Raw genomic sequence first — 6,065 nt, forward strand, 5'->3', positions numbered from 1 at the left:
CTTAGCATAACACATGACAATAGTTAGGTAGTTGATTGGAAGATATTGATTTTTCGCATTGTGGACCCTAAGTTTGATGATCATCTACTGGGGTGATCTCATAGTCCCTTCAGGATCCAGCGTCATAATACTTTAGTGTCTATTGTACACCATACATACCTTAAATTGCTCCAGGATCACCCTGGTGTTCTTAGGGAGCAAGGAATTTCATCTGACCAATCTCGTACTGGTAACATATACCACCCTGATTTTCATCTTGGTTGTCCTGCCTATTTTGATCTCTCCGTCAGGAGTACCACACAGTCTGCTGTCATATCTTCTGCTTCTTCTCAGGCTGGGATGGCCACTGCTGTTGGTGAGATAGCTAAGGACACTCAATTCTAGGAGATTGTGAATGATAATGGTTAGAAACGGTCGGGTTTACCTCAAAAGTTTGCTAGGCACCAACTTCACCAGCAACTGTCTGTGACTTTGTGGAGGTACAATGCAAAAATGATACTCCACCAGTATTCGCTTACTACTTAGGACGAATTTCCTGACTTTGACATTGGTTAAGTTAAGCAGGTAGCTACACTGTAAATACAGTAGTGGTCACAACACGCTAACACAGGTGTGATATCATTGTCCAAACTGGCACATCCTTACAAGAATAGTATGCACACCATATTAGTCAGGAGTGGAAGGGTAGAATGTGATGGTTTTATTATCAAAGTCAACCACTCATCATAGTATTATTGTGAAATATTACATCATCTGCAGTTTCACAATTGGTGTAACATTACTGGAATGTCAACAATCTACAAACAGTACACAACACTCTTAGTCATGCAGTCACTGCTTTCAAATCTATACTTAAACATTGTTTCAAAATGTATATAAAACCTATATCACCAAGCCTGGAGTTTGATTGTGGGTTTAATTTCACTCAACTGAGGCTACCTTAAGATATGTACGGGCCCCCACTGATCATCAGTATACAAATTTTTGATCTCTACTGTTGCCTGGATTAATCTAATGGAAATTCTATGAGTTAATGTTAATCAAGAGTAAATTTACTCTTGGTTAATGCAAATTGGTTACTTTATTGATACAAGCATATCGGCATTGTTTACCGACTTGAACTGTCACTACAATAAAATGTGTTTTTGTGCATATCACACACACATCACATACTTCGGCGGAGTATGTGATGTGTAGGAGATACACATTTGCTAACTAATGGACAAATGTGGACAATCATCTCCTACATATCACATACACCACAGGAGTGCATGCTATGTGCAACACATTTAGAGCATACCACATATGCACAAATACACATTTTATTGTAGTGTGTCTGTGTAATGGCTTAACACAAAATGGGTTTATTTATAGCACATAGATTCAATAAAATTGATGCTTTTCTATACATCCTACTACCTTTAAATGATAAAGGATGCCAAAGAACACCTAATTTTTAACTGCACTAGAATTGTCTATAATAGCAGAAAATAGCTTTTCATTTACAAATCTTAGTGTCATGTACACCAATATACGGTCACACTGCTTGTCTTGTGTGCTTCACACACTATATCCTGAAAGTGTTCCAGCACCCCAAGGGTGTGCTGCTGGTTATAATAATAATAATAATAATAATGAACTTTACAGTGTACATATACATACATACATACAAGTTGCAGATGTTGGTATGATAGAATCAGGACATATGGCAGCACACTGATGGTCCACTGACATCCTGTGTCAGTGGCCAGAAGCTAAATTGTAGTAGTGATTAGCTACAAAGTTTACTTACTAGATTACTTAAAGGGGGGGGGGGGGGGGGGGGATTGACAGTTAAAGGGAGTTGAAGTTAGGTTGGTGAGGGATCTTTGAACACTTTGAGCATGGACATAGAAATGAAAAAGAGCAGGTGTTGTTGGAGGTGAAATTGGCAGTGAAATGATTCCACAGATAACCTAAAAGTTTGGCCTTTATCTAGAGTGGGTTGTCCTGATAGTTGATAACAGGAAGGGCATTCCAGATGTGAGGAAGCCGGTTAAAATAAGGAATTGTCAGGTGATCTTGTTTGGAGTAGCTTGTTTCCAGAAGCTAGATGTGTGTGACCAGTTGCAAATTTAATGAAATTATTGATGTCAAATCCATTGTGGGGGTTGTGGAGATTTTTAAGAAAGAACATCACATCATTTACATGAAGAATGTACATCAGGGGTAGCATATGTGACCGGATTTCACATAACAAGGCTTCCACACACACAAAATCAAACTTACGTTTTTACCAGAAATGGATTGCTGGCCTAATACACTATCATATTCCACACTGTATACTTCCTTCAGGACTGGCAAGTCTGGTTTCTGTGGCAGCTGTCTTCCGACCCTGTCAAAGCCACGAGTGGGAGATTGGTGCCATTGAATGGCCATGGCTTTGTGATAATGGTGTGTAGTGAGCTGGGACTTCACACAGAGCTCGCCAATAGTGTTCTCAGTCAATTTGGAGTGATTTTAGGGCCATGGAGAGCCTAAACTTGGCCTCTGGATTTCAATAGTCTTCTTGCTTCATTTTATACCCCTATATTAGGGTCCGCAACGTGAAATTTCGACCTCCAAGAATCAACTACCAAACCACCCACAAATGCTAGGCTAGGTACCACTTAGAAAATGCCAGATTCAGTGGCGTTATTTTTCATTAACGTCTTGTCGTGCAAATCGGCGAATATGCTTACAAATTACGAGATTTTTTGCTATATCTTCAAGGAAATGTCTTTTAAAGCTACAATACGCACTCTCAACCTTTCTTACTAACTGCACTCTAAACTAAAACCATCAGTGGCTGCATTGTCTGGAGCAATTTCCAGCCGCAGTATCGCGAAAATGAAATTTCGGACTCGAAAAAAATTTCGATGCCACTGGAACACACAGTAGCAATGCCAAAGTAACCCTCCCAGGTCAAACTAGTCTGACATGGGTCTAACTACTATCACACCAAATATCATCGAATTCCAAAATTGTTTGCCATCTGGCTGGGCTCAACGGCTGTCAAAAATTCGTCAAAAATGCCAATTTTATTCACTGATTGTGGGAGAAAGTAAAAAAATTGGAGTGATCCAGATTGAAGTAATCATTCAACATCTTGAAAAGAAATATTAAGTCACTACGTCTGTGGCTGTACAAAAGAGATGGTAAATTCATTGATGTCAGTCGATCTATGTAAGACTTGTCTCTTAAAGATGGTACTAGTTTTGTAGCACACCGTTGCACACCCTCAAGATTACGTTGATCTAATACATAATGGGGTCCCCAAATTACATTTCTGTATTCTAATATTGGTTGAACCATTGATTTGTACAATCATGATAGTACAAATTCATTCAAATCGATAAAGCTTCTTTTCATACAAGCCAATACCCTGTTCACTTTCATAGCTACTTCAGAAGCGTGTTGGTGGTGGAACTTTAAATTCGCATCAAATATAATACCCAAGTCTTTATGACGATTAACTGAGTCCAAGAGACACCATTAGGCCCCTATTTGGTGATTATTAGTTTCTCATCCAGCCTTTCTAATTATTATGATGCGGGCGGGAGGGTATTACCATTATGCCATTATTTTATAATATTAACACACTGATGTACAGACCTTGTCCAAATTGTCTTTCTTTCTTACTACAAACATTTCCTTCACCAGCTGATTCTACTTTTCGTGATCATCGCCAACTGTTTTTTGACAGTCAACTGAAAGCCTGAAGTTGATAGAACATGATTGCAACTGGTACTGCAACAAATTTGCTAAGGAAAACAACAGTTCTCCTGGCGATATATAGTGCATTGTAGCATTCATCAACAAAAAATTATTACAGTTTGGTATCACGTGTTCTTCTAAGCATGCACAGAGTAAATAATGGCTAACCATGCAGTAGCTTAAGAAGGATGCGGGCGGTGGATGAGAAACTAATAATCACCAAATAGGGGCCTTACGATAGTAACCTCCAAAGCTGTGTGTGGCTCGACCAAAGTGAATCACTTTACATTTAGTAACATTGAACTTCAGTTGCCACGCATCACACCATTTGGCTAGATTATCTAAATCAGTTTGGAGTTGTACATGGTCTGCCAATGTGGAAATGGTTCATATAAGCTTGGTCATCATCTGCAAATAAAAACACATGACTTGAGATGGCATATCATTATAACATAAATAAGGAAGAGAAGAGGTCCTAGAATTGATCCTTGTAGAACACCACTTTTTCAGTTGTTAAACGCCTGAAAACCTCAAAGGGAAGGAAGGTAGTTTACAAAGTCCAAGGAAAATCGCAACAGCCGTATTTCAGTCCGCCGAAAAGAAACCACCTCAGAGCAAAGTTCACCTGTACAGAAGTTTAATACAGACTTCATTTCACTTTTACTCCTTACGTAAACACCGTACCACATGAACGCCTTCTACTCAAACTAAACTCATTGGGAATTCGTGGTGACATGCTGTCCTGGTTAAGATCCTTTCTCACTACTAGGAAACAGAGAGTAGTGATCAACAGTGTATTTTCTGATTGGGCCAATGTTAATTCTGGGGTTCCTCAGGGAACTGTTTTAGGCCCCCTTTTGTTTTTATTATATGTAAATGATCTGGATTCTGTCATAAAAAACTCTACAATTAAGCTGTTCGCTGATGACGTACTGCTTTATGCCCCAGCTAACACACTACAGGAATGTTCTGCCCTTCAGGATGATCTAACAGCAATTTCTAACTGGGCAAATTGTTGGCAACTGAAGTTGAATATAGCAAAATGTGAAGCACTGGCCATCACAAACAAACGAAAAAATGGTGGTTTTACTTATTGTGTTAATGGGCAGTCAATAGCTTGGAACAATCATGTAAAATACCTTGGTCTGCTTGTCGATAGCAAACTGAGTTGGTCAAAGCACTGCAAGTATGTTGTGAAAAAGGCCACCAAGTCCTTAAACTACTTGCGATGTTCAATGTATGGATGTAGCCGTGCAGCCAAGTGTGCAGCATATAAAGCAATTGTTCGTCCATCACTGGAGTATGCCGCTGTTGTGTGGTGCCCACATACTTCAGGAGATATTAAATTACTTGAATCCCTGCAAAATAGGGCAACTCGGTGGATTTGTGGCAGTCGCTGGAGTCCTCCAACAAACTCTTGGACCATTCCATCAAGTGATTGCTGCTCTCAGCTTAGTCTTCCAACCCTCCAAACAAGACGTCAGTTTCTTTCTATATCTTTTCTTCATGATATTTACCATCAATGTACATCCATAAATTTCAATCATCACTTTAAATTTAATACAGTTTTATCTACCAGAAGTCATCATTTATCATTGTGTCCACCTCAGTCAACAATCAATTCTCGTCGTTTTTCTTTCTTTATCAATACTGTCTTTCTGTGGAATTCCATACCATTATACATTCTCAATGACTCCAACCCCAAATCTTTCCAGCATTCTTTATACTGTTATGTGTGTGTTAATTGATGTTGCTTTTGTTTGTTTCTGTGTATTTTGTATTTAGTGTAGTTTTGTAAATTTCTTTGTTTCTTTGTTCTTTTTGTAATGTTATATTTTGGGCTGACATCTTGTACAGGCTTTGCCTTTTGTGTATGCCTTCCCTCGTGGTAAAATTGATGATAATAATAATAATAATAATAGTAAAGCTGCTTTTACCATTATTAAACGATTTTGCTCACGTGGGTGCGTACAGGCAAACAAAGATAGGTGGATAGGTACACATACACACTTTTACGAAACAATTTCAGTAAACCAGGCGCGCCTGGTTTAATAATAATAAATAAATACCAAATGGATTTTAATCCAGTAAAGTGCATTACGAAGTACGAAGCACTGACTACCATTAACTGGAACGGCAGCTTGTGAAACATTTATTGAAGGTGTGTAATTTAAGTAGCAAAAATATGTGTGAAAAATTGATTGGTTGAAAATCGCTAATAATACGCGCGGGGGGGGGGTGCCCACGGTTGTAAACCGGTGCCATAAGTCTTACCGCAAGTTTTCCCGGTAAACTCTTCATGCTTACATCAGCATGTATAAACGAGAAAC

At 38.8% G+C, this 6,065-nt stretch overlaps 1 long non-coding RNA gene across 1 annotated transcript; it reads right to left on the minus strand.

The window, feature by feature from the left end:
• Positions 1-244: 244 nt before the first annotated feature.
• LOC136266599 (uncharacterized) lies at positions 245-648 on the minus strand. The gene is made up of 3 exons (XR_010706176.1): positions 519-648; positions 425-469; positions 245-380 (listed from the first exon to the last, which is right to left on the minus strand). It is a non-coding gene; the product is annotated as an uncharacterized lncRNA (long non-coding RNA).
• Positions 649-6,065: the final 5,417 nt, after the last annotated feature.

This window comes from Dysidea avara, chromosome 9, assembly GCF_963678975.1.
Source record: "Dysidea avara chromosome 9, odDysAvar1.4, whole genome shotgun sequence".
Lineage (NCBI taxonomy): Eukaryota > Metazoa > Porifera > Demospongiae > Dictyoceratida > Dysideidae > Dysidea > Dysidea avara.